At 50.6% G+C, this 19,249-nt stretch overlaps 1 protein-coding gene across 9 annotated transcripts in view; it reads right to left on the bottom strand.

The window, feature by feature from the left end:
- Positions 1-19,249, bottom strand: part of SKI (SKI proto-oncogene) — a 70,733-nt gene that overhangs the window by 31,958 nt on the left and 19,526 nt on the right. The gene's annotated exons all lie outside the window — the stretch shown is intronic.

Below are 19,249 nucleotides of genomic sequence, written 5' to 3'. Positions count from 1 at the left end.
GGAACACAAGCTGGTGCAGTCGCTCTGGAAAGGAGTGTGCAGGTTCTTAGACAGTTACAAGAATTACCATATAATCCAGGGATTGTACTGCTGGATATTTACCCAAAAAAAAACACTCAATTGGGAAGATGTAAACACTCCTATGTTTATAGCCGCATTATTTACAGGAGCCAAGATATGGACACAGCCTGGATGGATGAGCCTCAATAAACAGAAAAAGACATGGTGCTTACAGTGGAATATTACTCGGCCATGAAAAAGAATGAGATCTCATCAATTGCAATGATGTGGATGGAGCTAGAGAGTACCATTCTCAGTAAAATAAGTCTGTTAAAGAAAGACAAATGCCACATGATTTTACTCATATGGGGAATTTAACAAACAAAAATAAGCAAATGGGGAAAAGAGAAAGGTACACCAAAAAACAGACTCTTAACTAAAGAGACCACATGGACAGTCACTGGGGTGGGGTGGTGTGGAGGGAGCTGAAGGACACATCTGTTGTAATGAGCACCGGGGATTGTGTGCAAGTGCTCAATCACTATACCGTACACCTGACACAATATTATACTGTAGTTTAGTTAGAATTTTTTTTAAAGTTTTTATTTATCTATTCATGAAAGATACAGAGAGAGAGAGAGAGAGAGAGAGAGAGAGAGGCAGAGACACAGGAAGAGGGAGAAGCAGGCTCCATGCAGGGATCCTGATGCAGGACTAGATCCTGGGACTCCAGAATCACGCCATGGGCCAAAGGTAGGCACTAAACCACTAAGCCACCCAGGGATCCCCTGGAATTTTTTTAAAACCTACTAAAAAATGGATATGGCAACAGGAGCAGGAGCCAGAGCATAGCCTCTCTCCCTTGTAGGGAGTGGCCCTTGCCCTGCGTCCTGTAAGTCCCACTGACTGACACACCTGACCTGGCACCCCACTTCTAGAAGCACGTTGTAGGGCTGCACATGGCCAGGCATCACTGGGGCTGCCTGTCGTGGGGTAGGATGGACGAGAGCCAGGCCGCACTGGGCGGGGGGACAACACAGGCTGTTCACATGCCAGAACACACACAGCCACAGTGTCGGCACAGAACCTCAGGCATCACGTGGGCAGAGACAGAGGGACGTTGAGTGTGTGGCACCCATCTGTGCCACATCGCGGGGAAGTGCACACAAGCTTCGTAGCAGAAACACTCTGACAGTTCAGAAAAGAAACCAGAACAGAGGTGTGAGGGTGGTTTCCCCAAATACTTCAGCACTTCCAGCCTGTGAACAATCTCCCTTTCCTGACAAACACAGAAAACGGAAGGACAGAGCACTGGGAGCGAGGTGGGGAAGCTGAGCTACAGGAAGGTAGGAGGGAAGATGACCGCCCTTGCCCAGAATGCTCTCAGTTACCTTGAGAACCAGAAGGTCACTCACATCCTCCATATACATGAAGTCTGCTGAATGACCCCAAGGTGGTCCACAGGAAGGGCCCCTTCAGGATGCCAAGCCCTAGAACTAGAACCCCAGAACCCTGGCCCCTCATCCTTGTGTGGTTGTGCACTCCCCCTCCGGAGCACAGAGCACATGGGCCAGCCCCTGCGCTGCCCCTCAGCTGTAGGGCCTACCAGTATCCCACATTCACAGTCACCAAGCCCTACAGAGTGAGAGGTTGCAGCGGCCCCTTTTAGAGACCAGGAGCTGGCACAGGAGTTCCACGGGCACTGTCACCAGAGTGCTCTTCCAGAGCCAGATGCCAGACCTATCCACCTCTGTCCTCCGCGCATGGGGTATGCGGAGTCTCAGCCTCAGGCTGCAGGAGAGTCAGGCATGAGGGCCTACCCTCCTATCCCACTGCAGGTGCACAGTGGAGAGGAACCAGGCAGACTGCTCCACCTCACTGTTCCACATCTTGCTCATAGGTCTGTGCAATGGCTGCATCTCACCCACAACACAAGTGCAAGCCCAGCTCACATCAGTCTACACCAGCACACCCAAGAATCTACTGGAATGGCACAAATGGAAAAGCATGGCCAAGAAGGAGAACAGTGACCACCAGCCTGGGGCACAGAGCCCACTGAACCTGAGTCCCAGGTGTGTGCCACAGACCCACAAATGGTACTGCATAAAGGACCAGATGGCCTCAGGGGTCATCTAAGGAAGAGCAAGCCTGGGACAGACAGCTGGGCTTCGGGGCTGCTGGCAACGTAACAAATGTCTTCCTGGCGGAAAGGACAAGCAGCCTGTGTTTTCAGGTGCTCCCTCGGCCGGTGATCGCTTTTACTAACGCCCAGCAGGCCCTGATTTAAGACCTGGTGCTCCTGCCCCCTGGGAGGAAGCCTCTCTAAACGAGGTAAGTGGCCAGGGCGCTCAGTGGGGGGTAGGGGGGGTCCTGCGGGGGACACCTGGGGTCCAGGGATGCTGGTCAGAGGGAAACCACCGCACCGGCTGTCCCCTGTGGGCAGAAGTAGCTTACCTGTTCTGGGGGCCAGAGAACTGGGCCCAGAACACGCTGACAAAGGAGCGCAGAGACAACTCAGACTCTGACCCTGCAGACCACATGCTAAAACAGCAATAGGGAAGTCTTGGTTTTGATAAAACGTATAATTACAGCGAGGACAATATTTACAAGACACAGTGGTGTCTAATTTAAGGGCTTCTGGGGCAATCAGTCACAAGACAGAAATGCAAACCAACTCACCCTCCGTAGTTCTTTTTTTAAATCACAAAGGACTTCCCCATGCCTGAGCCCATGCAAGCTGCACACTCCCACATGCCGTCCCCACCCAGTCCTGCACACTCCCTGCGCACCCCCACACATGGCCGCCCACACACACTCCGTGCACACTCCCACATTCACACACTTCTGCACTCCCTGCACACAAGCCGCCCACACACACTCCCTGCACACCCCCACACTCCTATACACTCCCTGCACACCAGGTGTTCCCACACACTCCCACACTCCTGCACAACCCTGCACACCGGCCACCCACACACACTCCTGCATGTGTGCCACCCACTCCCACTCCCACACACTATCTGCACACTCCCTGCACACCCCCATACACGGGCCACCCCCCGCACACACTCCTACACTCACACACTTCTGCATACTCCCACACTCCTTGCACACTCCCGCACGCTCCCACACGGGACCGCCCGGGGTCCCTCAGCCCCACACACAGTCCCACATGCACAGATGGCCCTGGGACGGCCACCTCGATAGCCCCTCTGTGGAGCACTCTGCTCTGGGACATGGCACTGCCCCAACTAGCTCTGTTTTCCACTTGCCTGAAACCTCAGCCTGTATGTGTGTGTTCTCAGCTTCTAATGCCATTTTTAAGCTACAGAACCATTTCACCTTGGTGGCTTGCAATTCTAACCTCTTGGCGTGTTTTTCATCCCCTGAAAGGCCCTGTCAAAGCTCCACGCCTGTCCGTCTGTGCTGAGGGCGAGGGTCGTGGGAACTCCAGAGGCAGCAACAAAAATCAGGGCAGTGACCTTTTGACCCAGCTCTTGGCAGGGCCTACAAGGTGGCTGGGGGCGGGGCACCCCCACAGCCAGGCCACCCTCCCTGGGCTCTTCAGCTCAGATGGCCCTGCACCTGCCCATGGGGCCGCTGACCCCTGCAGAAAAAGAAACAAGTAGTTGGGACAGGCATGACCCCCCAGCCTCCCTGAACCAGGGAATGCCTGTTGTTTTGGGGACCAAGTCTCCTTTCAAGAAGTGGCTTTCTAGAAACCTAGCCAGGCAGCCCTTCCCCTACATCAGCCTCAACGGCTAAGACATTTGTCCTTGGCATCTCCCGGACCTTTGGCCCCCAGCCTGGGGGGGGAGGGGTTGCCCCAGAATCCCCCAAGTTCCCATGAGCCAGGGAGCCAACTGTGAGCCCCTGACGGATTGGTGGGCTCAAAGGCACAAAGGTTTCTGGGGGGTGGAGGGGCAGGAGCTGCTTGACATGAAGGAGAGTCTGGGCCAGTGCAGGGCACACGGAGCTCACAAACCCACCCTCAGCTCCAGCAGTGCTGATCTCGGCCTCCAAGTCCCCAGACTGGCCCTTCGCCCCCACGTGGCCAGGAGCAACAGGACACCACATGGGCCCTCCATTAAGGAAGGCTGACCGCTTGAGGCTTTGAGACCACCAGGCAAAAGCTACACACAGCCCAACCCCCACCCCTGGGGAAGAAGGCTACCTCAGGAAGGATGTCACCCAACAGCTCCCCCAAAGCCCCAGCAGACTTCTGGGGGTCAGCTGCCATCTACCTATATCAGCCAGGAAGAGCTAATGTGGAGGGGGCAGCATGAGGGCAAGCCTGACTACAGGTGAAGGGACTGTCCTAAAGGTCCCCTGGCTCCCCCACCCCCTACAGCGGGCAGTGACCCTATGCAGACCCCAGAGTCCCCAAAACCCCGCCCAGGGATGGCCCAGCAGGAGGGGGTTCAGGGAAACTTATCTGTGGGTCCCAGGCCTGGCCCCACAGCTGAGCCAGTGGAGAGTCCTGTGGAGTGCATGTGGGTCTGCATGGTCAGCTCCCGGGTCCGTCCGTCCATGTCCTGTCTCCCCTCCGCCCCCCCCCCGTCAGACCAGCCTCAGGATTCAGGGACCTGAAGGAGGGAAAGTGAGCATGTGGCTCTGCCCCACACCCAGATCCCCTTGGAGATGGGACAGCCTGAACTTTTCACCCCTCAGCACAGACATCAGGAGAAAAGAGCCACAAAGGTGTCTGCCGGGGGAGGGGGGACACAGGGAGGGCGGCCCCTGACACCGTCGGCAGTGTGTTCCTCTACCATCCCCCCTCCAAAAATGTGTATTGCCCGTTTTACAATCACCAGATGGAGGCCCAGGGCCCGCAGGCCTCATCACCCTATGACCGCCTGACCTCTTGTAAACGCAGACGGAGTCCAGGACCTGAAGCCACACCTCCACTCCCAGGGGGCCAGTGCAGGTCAGCAGGCTGCAGCCAGCCTTGGCATCAGGTAAACTGCTCATGTTGAAAACCATAAAGAACCCAAAACCCAAGAGGCAGAGGCCCCAAACTACACCCTACTGGCAGATGACCTGGCACCCAGCACCAATGGGTTCCCCTGCAGTGAGAGGCTATCACGGAGGGGGACATGCAGGGACATGGGTGGGTCTTCACTGATTTGCAAGCCCACCCTGATCATGGCCACTCCCCGGGCCAGTACAGGCCAGGGAGCAACCTCCGGCCACTGCTGCCCTGAGCTGGTGCTCACCAGCAAAGCAAACCTACTGTCTCCCGGTGAGGGGGCCACCCACTGTTAACCCCCAACCCTCCCAGGGGCGGGGGGCAGGCACAAACCCAAGTACCATGCTGTCTGGGACAGTGCTGTCACAGCCCAAGAGCAGACACCATCAGAGCCTCCCTGCTATGCCCCCACCCCTGCTGCTGTGCACATTGCCCACTGAGGGGGCCCTGCAGGCACCCTAAGTTCCTAAGCTTGGCAGCCTCTCGCCCCCTGCCCCCTCCTGCTCAGGGAGAGAACCATGCTATAAAACCAGCAGGAAAACTCACTGCCACCTCCAAAACCAAATCAGATGTGGTTCAGTATGGTCCTTTCTGAGTGACCTGGGAGTATGTGACTTCCATCAGGTGGGTGGGCACCAGGCAAGGGTCTTTGGCCCCACCTGCTTCCTCCTCATCTTCTCTGGTGTGCAGCCTCTGCCCCATGGCTGCTCTGTGGTCACCTGGCACTGCCTGGGGAGGCTGGGCAGGGGGCCTGTGTACTTGAACACAGCTCCCCAGGCAGCACGGACCAATGAGGGTCCCACTGACGCAGCAAAGAGCACAGGCAGACAGTGAACCACACCTTAGCAGTCGAGACGCAGCCAGGGGCTCCTCCCCTCCCAACATGCTGGACACTTGGTCGCCCACTCAGGTACCATTAGCGATCAAAGTCCTGCTCCCCAGCAGGACTCCTGCCCCCTCACTCAGCACCCAAGTGTGCTTGCTCAAGGACTGGACCCGGTACCTGGCTCCAAGTGTCCCGAAAGCCTGGATAAAGGAATGCGGGGCAGGGCGGGAGGTGCGCACTGGGGCAAAGAACAGCGGCGGCAGCAGCAGCGGCAGCTGGGAAAGACCCAGAACATCAGCAGAAATAACATGGTACCAGCTTCCCAGGCCCAAGGCCCTGCCATACAACTGGTTGTCTGAGCTGCAGGCCTGTGCCTGGGAGGTCCAGCAGCTCCGTGGAGTGCCCTCAGAAGGGTCCTGAGTGGCAGTACCCTGGCACACAGTTTGTAGGAATGAGCGACATCCATTGGGAGGCCAGCTGCAGGGCACAGCAGCCATGAACCTGCAAGGTTCGTCCAGGAAGCCAGGGCAGCCACCGTCCCCTCTGTGCCAGAACAGCAGCCACAGAGCACAGAGCTGACCACAGAGCTGAGGCCAGCCCAGGCTGCTTAGAAGAACTTCCAGCCTGAAGTGGCCTCTGATACAAGCTCTGAGCATAAACCAAGGCTTCTATCAAGTCCTCCCAATCATAGGCGGCAGAACCCTGGACCAGCCACCAAGAACTGTCTGGAAGCAGAGTCCATGATTCAACCGAGCACCAAGATGCCCAGGGCATCATGTCCCTGAAGCATGCTGAGGCCCCGCGGGGTCTGAGATGTCGAGAGCCACACAGGGTAGTCCCCTCCTCAGAACAAGCCTTTCTCCTATGGTCTGGCCCAGCACCCTGCTCCTCGCACCCCATGCCTTTCAGATGAGAGCAGAGCAGCACCGACCTGTGGTCCCAGAGCCCCCTTCCCTGAGGTAGCTTGTGAGAACACAGCACCACCCCCCCAGCCTGGCTGAGACCCCAAGCCACTGACCAGCCTCCAGTCCTAAGAGAAGGCTCTGGCTGGACGTGGTATTTCAAGGCCACAATACTCACCCTAGACAATGCAGGTCATTCATACTGCTCTCTGCTACACCCTGAACAGCATCACAAACATGCCACTTCCTCACTCTTAGAGGGAGCACACTGTCTGGCAATTTTTATAAACAAGCTAAAACAGTCAATTCTATCTCTGCTCAAGCTGAATTTTGAGTGGCACTTCAAGGGAAGGGTGAAGACCCTTTCCCCAATAGCCAGCTCCTCAACTGTTAGCATTGTCAGTGCTTACAGATGTCACAGAGAGCTCGTGGACACCAACCCCGGTCTCACAGGTGTCACCACAGCGCAGGGACACAGAGCCTATTTTTGCAGGTGTGACCAAGAGCTCGTGGACATGAGCCTGTTAGCAGACCGGTGAAGTGCTGCCTTGCTGCAGCTGCTGCTCTGAATAGTCAAAATCATGGCACTTTGTTCATAATCAATTCTGACTAAAATTGAAAAGGCAGTAATGAAGATGTTAACAAAACGAATTTAATGCAGCCAAAATTATTGCAAAAAAGAAAACATATCCACTCACAATGGACATGCCAGTCAGCACAATTCAGCGATTTTTTAAAACCTTCTACCTCTGAGCTTGATTTGCTCACCTTCCTTCCTACAGCTGAGATCACCCCCAAGGATCTGTCATTCAAAGTCTTGAGTTATTTTTGCTTTCTGCAGCAGTCACACAGCCATCCTAGAGGGACACACCAGAAAGCCTTTGGTGTGTCCTTTGCAAAGGAGCCTCCCAGGCCACAGATGTCCACATCAAGCAAGAGGACAGCAGCTCTTCTGTTTTTTACCTCACATTTCCAATGTCACTCAAGAGAGCGTATGGTTAGAGAAGTGGAAAGCTGATCTTAGCTGGAGACGGCAATCACACCGGAAGGAGAGGACCCACCTACAGCCAAGATGGTGTCACAGGGGCCAATGACCCCTCCACCTCCCCTGGGGCCTGGAAGCACCAAAACCCAGACAGGGCCCAGGAGCCACCCACCCTCAAGGCACTGGACATCAAGAGTCTAAGCACAGGGACCCCTAGACACAGACGCAACCACAGTGAGCCCTCCAACAGCACCAGCCTCCTGCTGCTATGTCTTCGGGGTGGGTGGAATGGCACTGAGAGGCCCCAGGTCTGCCCAGCACAGACCAGCACACACGTGCAAGGAAGGCACATGAGGCCGGGAAAGAATCACCAGGACAATTAGTGGGAGCAGGGCCTGGGGCTCTTACCCAACCCAGTGGCAGGCTGGGAAACCTCTGAATTCATGGGGTCCCAAAATCCTGGGAAGGTTTTGTATAGTATGGGGAATAGTTAGCCCCAGAAAGGGCACTGCTCTGGACCCATGTAACAAATCAAACAAGAGGATCAACTTATCTCCAAATAACTTAATTGCACCTCAGGAGGAATGAAGCTCAAGAAGATTTATAGAAACACAGAAACATTCAGCTCTCAGACATAAATTTCAAAATGTGCACAGCCAAAGAAGCAGGAAAATGTGAACCGTAATGGGAAATATCCATTAAAACTGACCGGAACAGACAAAGATATAACAATTCACAAAGGATGGGGTGCCTGCAGGGCTCAGCCAGTTGAGTATCTGCCTTCAGCTCAGGTCATGATCCCAGGGTCCTGGGATTGAGTCCTGCACCAGGTGCCCTGCTCAGCAAGGAGCCTGCTTCTCCCTCTCCTTCTGCCCCTCCCGCTGCGTGTGTGTGTGTGTGTCTTTACTAAATAAATAAAATTTTTAAGAAAGGAATTCACAAAGGATATTAAAACCACTATTTAAGCTGTATTCCACACATTCAACAAGTTAAACAGAGATATGGAAATTCGATGAAGTCCCAAGTCACCCCTGTGGAGATGCATGCTATACCAAATGGGGTGGCAGCAGACATGTGCAGACGACTCTCAAGCTGGAACACACAGCCACAGAAACCCTGAGTAAAGGGGGTGAAGAAGAATGAGAAGAGCACCCATGAGCAGAGGGACCACTTCAAGTACTTGTGTGACCCAGGTGCCCAAGGGCTAGGGGAGAGGAGGGTGCCCAAGTTCTGGGGCGGGAAGAGAGCCTTGAAAAGTAGTGGCCGGGGGCACTCAGGGCTCAGTTGGTAGAGCATCCGACTCTTAGTCTCAGCCTCATGTGTTCAAGATGCACACTGGGTTCTATGCGGGGCACAGAGCCTGCTTAGGAAAAAAAAAAAAAAAGGAAGGAAAGAATGGACAGAAGTTTTCCAAAGAAAAACAATAAACCCCAAAGTCTCATTAACTACCCCCAAACATGTGCAATTTAAAGAGAACTACAATAATGCACATCAAGATCAAGATGCTCCAAACTAGAGACAAAGCAAAAATCTGAAAAGACGTCACATAAAGAGAAACCAGGACCACAGCAGAACAGCTTCTTTAAAGTATAATAAAGGGACACCTGGGTGGCTCAGCTGTTTAGCACCTGCCTTCTACCCAGTGCGTGATCCTGGGGTCCCAGGATTGAGTCCCGCATCAGGCTCCCTCATGGAGCCTGCTTCTCCTCTGCATGTGTTTCTGCCTCTCTCTCTCTCTGTTTCTCATGAATAAATAAATAAAATCTTAAAAAAAAAAAGTATCAAAGAAAGAAAAACCTGACAATCTAGAAATCTATACCCACTGCAAATATCTTTCAAAAAATAAGGAAAATGAGGAGGTTTGAGACACACAAACTCACCAACAGCAGACCCACACTCTGGAGTAAGTTGAAGGACACTCTCCAGCAGAACACCACACCCAAATGGACATCCTCATCGACAAGAGGATTAGAGTACCTAGAGTATCAGGGCTGGTGACTATATAGACAAAATGCAAGAAATTGTTCCTTATCACTTCAACACCTTCAAGAAGTACAACTAGTAAGGATGCATTACAGAGCTCACAGGCACTGGTCGAGACCCCTGCATGGTCACCCAGGGGGGTGGGGGGTACTCCAGTCACACTCTTCCAGACAGAGCACTGTGGGCCACTGGGGAGCCAAAGGGATGCACACCACACCGTCTGCTAAGTCCCAGAGGAATCATGAGTACAGCAAACAAGCCTGCAAGGAGAGGGAATGGGATCACAGTGTTTGATTCAGCAAAAGAGAGCAGAAAACCATCAAAAAGACAAAAGATCCAAGCCTAATCTTATTAATAATCATACTAAATGTCATCATATCAACTCCCTAATCACAAGGCAGAGAAAAATGGGTAAGTAAATGAATAAATACAGGCAGAGACTATCAGATCAGACAGAGGAGCCGCTTGTAGCCCACAGGAACCCCATTTTAAAACTAAAGACACACACATACACACACACAAAAACTAAAGACACAGGTTAAAGTAAGAGGATGGAAAGCAGGGCATCCAGTCGCTCAGCTGGGGATGACACATGATTCAGTCTCAGGGTTGTGAGCTCCAACCCCACATTGGGTGCAGAGATTACTTAAAAATAAAATCTTAGGGGCAGCCCGGGTGGCTCAGGGGTCTAGAGCCGCCTTTAGCCCAGGTTGTGATCCTGGAGACCCAGGATCAAGTCCCATGTCTGGCTCCCTGCATGGAGCCTGCTTCTCCCTCTGCCTGTGTCTCTGCTCCCTACCCCCTCGTGTCTCTTGTGGATAAATAAAATCTTTAAAAATAAATACATAAATACATAAATAAAATCTTAAAAAAAAAAAGGATGGAAACAGATATGCCATGCTCACAAGACTCCAAAGAAAACTAGCTGTATTAATATTAGACAAAGGTTTCAGAGCAAAGAATATTAATCAGGGACAATGCAGAGAATTATATTGATAAAACATCATATAATCAAATACAAATAAAGTATAAACATTAATGCCCCAAATAACAAAGCTACAAAATACACAAGGCAAAAACCAGTATGACTGTACAGAGACAAATTCACAATTACACTACAAGACATCAACCCTCTTCCACCAAAACTGGATAGGGCAATAAACAGAAAATCAGCAAAGATACAACTCCATCATCACCAACCTGACCTGAATAGCATTTACAAAGCTCCCCACTCAGCACAGGTCCTTCTCAGAAGTGCAGAAAACATTCACTAAGAAAGACTATATTCTGGGCTAAATACAAGTCTCAGTACATTTAAAAGGGTCCATATCACAGAGTGTGTCTTCTGACCAAGGTGGAATTCAATTAGAAATCAGTAACAAAGAGATCTCTGGAGAATTCTCAAGTATTGGCAAACTAACACACTTCTAAATAACCCATATGCAAAGAAAAAAATCAAAAGGCAATTATAAAGTATTTGAACTGAATGAAAATGAAAACAGAGCACATCAGAATCTGTGTGAAATCCCAAAAACAGGACTTAGGAGAAAACCAAATATTTCTATCAGAAAACAAGAACAGTCTTAATTTTTTTAAAGATTTATTTATTTATTTATGATAGACATAGAGAAAGAGAGAGAGAGAGAGAGAGAGAGAGGCAAAGATACAGGAGGAAGGAGAAGCAGGCTCCACGCCAGGAGCCCGATGCAGGACTTGATCCTGGGACCCCAGGACCGCGCCCTGGGCCAAAGGCAGGCGGCTAAACCGCTGAGCCACCCAGGTATCCCCTGAAAACAAAAATAGTTTTAAATGAATAAATCAGCTTCCAACTTATAAAAATAGCAAAAGGACCAATTCAACCCAAAGCAAAGCCAAAGAAAGGAAATTATAAAGATCAAGACAGAAATCAATGAAGTAGAAAACATTATCAAAATCAGTGAAATCAAAACTGGTTCTCTAAGATCAGTACAAGTGATATGTCTCTTGCTGGACTCATCAGGAAAGAAGAAACGGTCAGCATCAGGACCATGGGGGTGACATCAGCACTCATTTCTGTAGCTGTTTAGAAAAAAAGAAGGGGATATCGTGAAGGACTTCATGACAACAAAGCTGACAACTCAGACTGTGCCATCACTCCCGAACGCACTCTCACACTCTCAAGCAGGGCGGGCAGCAGGGGCGGCCCTGCCTTGTTAAAACCCTCACATAAAGGCCTCCAGACAAGGACGGGCTTCCAAAGGTAAGTGCTACCACGCATTTTTAAAACAAATCTCTTCCAGAAAATTTAAGAGAGAATATTTACTAAATAATTTTATGAATCCAATGTTACTCTGATACTAAAACTAGACAAAAAAACATTAGAAGAACAAAAAACAAAACCAGAAACCACAGACCAATAGCCCTTATGAATATAAATGCAAAAATCATAAACAAAATTTTACCAAGTCAATCTCAACAATATCGTAAAAGGATAACATACTGGGGGGCGCCTGGCAGGCTCACCTGGCAGAGCCTGCAACTCTTCCACACAGAGCTTACAGCTTACTTAAAAAAAAAAAAAAAAAAAAAGACTAATTAATAATGACAACAATAAAATAATAATACACTGGCACCAAAGGAGATCTGTCCCAGGAATGAAAAGTTTACCTGCCATTTAAAATCAGTCAATGTAACTGACTGGGAAAGACATTCATCGTATTAATAATCTCAGTAAATGCAGAAAAGCTTTAACAAAATTTAGCACTCATTCCTGATCAAAAGAAACCAGGAACAGAACAGTAGGGACTCCCTCAGTCCAGTAAGCAGCATCTACCCACAACCAAGCGCACCTGGAGGAGAGCCCACATGCCTGCCATGGACCAGGGGCCAGGCTGGTGGCTTGCACCACCACCACGACCCCCACCAGCACCACACTGTGGACCCATCCCATGCAGCAGGCACCACAGATCCTGGACCTCCAGAAGTAAAGGGAGAGGTCACACTGTCTTTATTATTCACAGGTGGCATTAGTGTCTCTGCAGGGAACAGGTTGGAATCTACAAAAAAAAAGCTGCTAGAATAAGTAAGTTGCCAGGATGCAGGATGCAAGGTCACTATACAAATGTCAACTGTACTAACCAGGAACAGAAATTTTAAAAGTAGTACTACTTTGGGGCACCTGGGGGGCTCAGTAGGCTAAGCATCTATCTTTGGCTCAGGTCGTGATCTTAAGGTCCTGGGATGGAGACTCCAGGCTAGTCAGGGCTCCCTGCTCTGTGGGGGTTCTGCTTCTCCCCATCCCTCGCTCCTCCCCCTCTGCTCATGCCCGCTCTCCATCTTTCTCTCAATAAGTAAACAAAATCTCAAAAAAAGTAGTACTACTTAAAACTTTATTTAAACACCATATGTTAACTAATATTACACTGTACATTTACTAGAATTGAAATAAAAACTTGAAACTACAAAAGAACAGAAACATAAAAAGTAAAAAGCAGTACTGCATACAGTAATACCAAAAAAGAAAAACTTGGTACTAATCCAATAAATCTGACAAAAGGCATCATGGCCTGTGCCCTGAAAACTATGAACTATTGCTAAGAGAAATTTTGAACAACTTAAATAAACAGAGTGGTGCACTTTGATCACAGTTTGGAAAACCCAATACTGTTAAGAAGTCTCTTCTTCCCAAATCCATCTGTAGACCCACCTAAATCCTAATCAAAATTTTAGCAAGATTTTTCTCATCAAAATGACAAACTGATCTGCATATGGAGACACAGAGGGAGCTCCTGTTACCTGACTGCAACAGCTATGAAACTGTAGCAGTCTTGACCAGCAGGGTAGTGATGGAAAGATACACAAACAGATCAAGAGAACACAACAGCATCCAGAAATAAACCTACACACATATGGACAACTGCTTTTTTAACGAAAGGGCAAAGATAATCCACAAAGAGCAGACTTTATAACAAATGGTATTGGAACAACTGGATATCCAGAAGCAAGGGTATGAACGCGGATGCACACCTTGTACCATTCCCCAAAATTAACTCAAGATGGATCAAAGACCTAAATGCAAATCTTTAAGCTACAAAATTTCCAGGAAAAAGCACAGGGGGGGCGAGCTCTGTGATCTGGGTTAGGCAAAGGTCTGTAAGCTAGCACACCACGTTCCAAAACAACTGATACATCGGAGTTGATCAACATCTTTACATTCAACTCTTCCAAAGATGCTATTAAGAAAGACCAAAGCCTCAGATTGTGGTCTCAAGGTCCTGGCACTGTGTAGGGCTCCCTGCTCAGCAGGGAGTCTGCTTCTCCCTCTGCTCGTTCTCTCTCTCAAATAAATAAAATGTTTAAAAGCAAGCAAGCAAGCTGGAGACGGAAGGAATGTTTGTAAAGCATCAGTGTGAAAGGGGCTTGCATCCAGAACACAGCAATAAGTCTTAAAACTCAACAATAGGAACAATGACTGCTTCAATAACAGGCAAAATTTTGAACAGACACTTCACCACAGAAGACCTACAGACAGCAAAGAAGCACATGAAGAGAAGCCCAACATGAGTAGTCTTCAGGGAAACACAAATTAGAACCACAATGAGATGCCACCGCACATCCGCTAAAAATAGCTTGGCATTTCCAAAAAGTTCAACATACACCTCCACCCATGCATGACCCAGCCATTCCATTGCAAGGTCTGCTTCCATGGGAACAAAACTCATACGTCCCTACAGAAACCTGCACGTGAATGTCCTAATAGCCAACACCTAGAAATGATCCAATCACTCGGATAGGTGAATGCATAAACACTGAGCAGCAAACCCAGGCAATGGAACACCACCTAGCAGTTAAACACAGTGCAACTATGCTGAAGAACCTCAGAATAATTCTGCTGAGTGGAAGAAGACCAAAAACAACCAGAGAGAGAGAAATGTCATTTATATAAAGCTCCAGAGAAGACAAACTCATCTCCAGTGACAGTGCCTGGTGGGGGAGGAGAGGGGCAGGAGGGAGGAATCACAGCAGACACAGGGACACTTTGTGGGTGAGGGACAGGCTCCTTATCGTGACTCCAGTAATGGTTCTACACACGTGCACATTTGTTAAAGTTATCGGACTATAATGTTTTAATTACATGCAGCTTATTATGTTGAGTGTATCTTTAAAAAGCTGTTTTTAGTGATCCCTGGGTGGCACAGTGGTTTAGCGCCTGCCTTTGCGCGATCTGGAGGCGCGATCCTGGAGACCCGGGATCGAATCCCACGTCGGGCTCCCGGTGCGTGGAGCCTGCTTCTCCCTCCGTCTGTCTCTGCCTCTCTCTCTCTGTGTGTGACTATCATAAATAAATAAAAATTTAAAAAAAAAAAAGCTGTTTTTAAAAATAACTATACAGCAATTATCCCAACCAGACCCTTTATATTGCAGAATTTATTTGTTCCGTGGTCTTAAACAATTTCCACAGGTCAAGGACAAATGTAAACTAGCAGGATAAGGCCACCGTTTCTTCTATGGTTGATCCCAAACATATCCGTTTCCATCCCATTAAGATTCACAAAAATACAGTAGCACTGCCTTAAAATCATTTCTTTCTCTAGATCAGGAATTGGCAAGCTTTTCCTGTAAAGGGCCAAATCCTAAGTATTTTTAGCTTTGAGGGCCATGCGCTTTCACTCACAACTACTCAAAGCTGCTGCTGTATCACAAAAGCAACCACAAGCAATGTGAACAAAAATGGGCGTGGTCAGGAGCCAATAAAACTTTTATTTACAAAACGGAGTGGGGGTTGGATTTGGCTCAGGGCCCCAGCAGGCAGAGCTGCAGATCAGGGGTTCTTCCAAGAGGTTCCCCACCGTGCAGCAGCATCACCTGGGAACTTGTTAGAAATGTAAGCACTCAGGCCCTACCTCAGACCTAGGAATCAGACACTTTGGAGGTAAATGACCGAGAAGCTACTCATTCTTAAGAATTCTGAAGCTCAGTTTAAGAAACTACTGGCCTAGAAAACCAGCAAGAATGAGGGACTGACCCAAAGCCAAGAACGAAGAAACCAAAGCAAATGTTTGACAGAAAGCTACAGACCACACTTCCCAGAGAAGGTGCCCTGAGCCTTTGGGCAATCAGATAGAACAAAGCCTACTAAGAATTCTCAAGAGAAAAAGTTCCAGACAAGGAGCAAGGATCATGAGACTCTCCCCACAAACCTCTGTGGCTGGTTCTTTTCACTCTTTGACAAAGAGTTTTCAACCTGTTCTAAAAAACAGTTCTAGAATGTCTTAGCTCACATTCCTCCTTCACCCTGCATTCCACTCAACAGAATTTGGAACTTCATCATTGCTTGGGGTGATTAAATCTTACACTGAGGGGCCTGAGTCATTCTTCCAGACGTCATCAAGACCATACCCAGTCACAGACGCAGAGGGCCTTCCAGGACCGTGACTCCCGTGTGGACAGGCACTCACACACACGTGCACACTAGCATGGAATAAGGCATTCCAAGGACACAAACCCAGCTTGTCTGAGGTTACTTCTGGGTAAAAATCACAAATAATTGGCGTTACTCTACTTTCCCTTCAAAGCAGCTCTCTATATCCTTTCTCCCTCAATGCTGAAAATGCCAAAACCTTTTGCGAATCCAGAAAACTCCTCCAGAAAATGTAGTAATTAAAATGCATCATCTGAGGAAAGAACACTAGTTTTAAGATGGAGATGCAAAAATGCTTCCACACTGCACTCCTCGAAAACCGCCAAGGGGGCCTGGCCATCATGGAGGGTGGAGCTGAGGCTCTTGTTTTTGGGGTTCTGTGTTTGAGCCTCATGCTGGGTACAGCTTTGCTTAAAAATAACATCTTCAATGTTAAAAAAAAAAAAAAAATCTCCCGAAGCTCTGCTCCTCCATGACGGAGGAACCAAGTTAATGAGCACATGTGAGGGCAGGAAGCGGCCAGGAGGAGAGCAGGCTGAGGTTGAAGGGCAGCAGAGAAAGACCCCTAGGAACCAGAAGGGACAGCTCAGGACATGGAGATGTCTGTCAAGAGGAGGGTTCAAGAGAGCAAAATCGGGGACCAGCCTGCAAGTCAGGCATCAAGCACAGAGAAAGCAGAGCTCAGAACAAAGCAAAAGTAGGATTTTTGAGGAAACCACCGTTAACACCCCTGGGGATGCAGGCGAGATCACACAGCCACGACACACAAACAGGTGAAAGCATTTATAAAAGAAACAACAACAAAAAAAAGGACATCTCAGAAATTACAAATGAAATCACAAAATCTGAAAGTAGACAAGAAAACAGTCTGGTGATAAAGCTGAGGAAGGCCCTGAAGAGACCAGAACAAGAAGGCAGGCGCCCCCAGGGGCGGCCAGCTGGAGGCGCTCCCAAGGGCAGGAGACAGGAACCAAAGGCCCAGGAAGATCCCCAACACCACCCCAGCGGGGGCTGGCCTCCTAGGGGCTGGGGAAGCCCCCTGTGCACTGTCCAGGCACCAGGGCCAGAGAAAACAGATGGGCGGGCTGCTCACCAAGTCTGGAGCAGTGAGGCCTCCCAGGAGGGCCAAGGCCAGAGGTGGAGGAGCGAGAGGCGCCCAACTCCCAGGTCTGGGGTGCTGGGAGAGAGCCAGGTGGGAACGAGGACCCCGAAGCGTGTCGGATGGGGAGCCAAGTCAGCAGTTGGGTGCCAGCCTGGGGTGAATGTGGCCACACAGTGAAGGCTGGTGTCGTCAAACATGAGACACGATGGTGTGGGCAGGCCGGGGTTGCAGGGGGCTAGCAGCTAGGGCGGTGACAGAAACAGGAGGTCCACAGGAGAAACCGTGAACAACAGGAAGTCCCTGCCCAAGGACAGCACGGGGAGGCCTGGTTTGTGCCATCTACCCTGCAGCTATAGACCTGGGCTTAAGCAGCAACAAAGGGGAAGGGAGCGCCCACACAGAGGGGACATCGGCCCGTGTCTCCGTCCCTCAACAAAGTGGACCACACCAAGCAGCCCCACAGAAGGGAGCACACGCAAGGTTCAAGAGTCTGCTCCCATGCCCAGGGGCGCTGAGCCCATCCCCAGGGGCAGCAGTGACAGCCAGGTGGTGTATTTTCAACATGTCCGGACTGAGTATCGAGTATATTAAAATGAAAAGCAGCCAGATAAAGATCTAAATGGGGTCTTGAGCATTCCATCTGGTCATTTCAGGATGAGGCAGCATCACTGCAGGGTCACTCAAGGGACAGGGAAGGGATGAGATGGGCCTCTGTGGGGCGAGCATCTCTGCAGCACCCATGACCAAGGAGATGATGGGGAGGGGCACTGCTATGCTGTGGGGTGAAGCAGAAAGGCCTCTTCCATCAGCACCCACACCGGGCATCCCCCACCCCCACCCCCCGTCACTGGGCTCACAGAGGCTCATCTTGGGGCATAGGGACCAGGCAGAGGGCAAGGCCCATGTGCTGCAGTGGGACGGACCAGGGCCCAGCCCACCGGCACTCCAAGCAGGCACATCCAGCTAGGCTATGGCCTAATCCACACAGCAGACCTTCCCGACTTCAGAAGCATCTGCAGATGAATGAGCACATACCCAAGAGGACCCAGAGAAATCCACCAAGCCACCTAGAGGCAGGCCACTTACAAATGGACCCAGGGTGTCTGAAACCGAGAACACACAGCACAGCTCGGGGCAGCTCCAGACCCTTGAAGGCACTCAAACACTACGGGACTGCAGCTCCAAAGGAGAAGCAGGGTGGCCTCTGCCTCCTCTGTCACAGCCAGGGTCTCCCAGGGCCCAAAAAAGTGTCCAGCTGTCTGTGTTCTCAGCACCTCCAGGAGAGGCCCTTCCCAGACTGCAGTGCGGTGAGCTCCACAAAGCATAGTTCCCACCCTCGGTGAGGGCAAGGCCACACCAACAGGATGGCAGCCCACGTGTGGTGCCTGGGGGACCTGGGATGATTCCCCAGTCAGAGCAAACCCCTCAATGTGGATCAACAGGGTATTGGCATGACTCATGAGGATGAAGCATCTAGAAAAATGGAGAGGCTTCCCAGCAGTCAGCGCTCTATCTGTGATATCTACTCCGGTCCACAATGTGCAGGGACCGCCAGCGCCAATGCTGGCTGAAGCCTCTGCTGGCAGCTGACTGCCTCTCCACCCCCCCAGCACCCTACCCCCCCCCCCAAACAGCCACCTGGAAGCTGAGTTTACTTCCCACTGAGGCATGGGTTCCCTAGGCTGCAGCCCCGTAAACGTCTGAACCAAGGCCTCAGTGCAACATGTGCCACATGGACCCTCACACCCAGGCGGGGCTGCGAGGGGGCAGGCACATGTGCTCACAGCACCAGGCTGGGGGTAAGGGCAGAGGAACGCCCTGGGGGGCCAGCCACTCCCTCCCATCCCCTCCCACCACGTCCCTGCAGACAGCAGGTGCTGTGCACCAGCAGCTCCTGTCTCCTCATCCCTCCTGGAAAACCTGCTCCTGCCTCTGCCTCCACAGCTATGGGTATGTGCACACAGGGTGAGAGCGCAAGCCTCAGGATGGAGTGTTGCGTGTGCAAAGGGTTTGGAAGAACTGAGGTTCACACAGCTTCCTCAAAGTATTCATCTGAGGACAGACCTGGGCTCACAAGGTCCT

The sequence above is a fragment of the Canis lupus genome, chromosome 5, assembly GCF_003254725.2.
Source record: "Canis lupus dingo isolate Sandy chromosome 5, ASM325472v2, whole genome shotgun sequence".
NCBI classification, from domain to species: domain Eukaryota; kingdom Metazoa; phylum Chordata; class Mammalia; order Carnivora; family Canidae; genus Canis; species Canis lupus.
The sequence above is the reverse complement of the archived record's forward strand: the minus strand, read 5'-3'. Positions and strand labels throughout refer to the sequence as shown.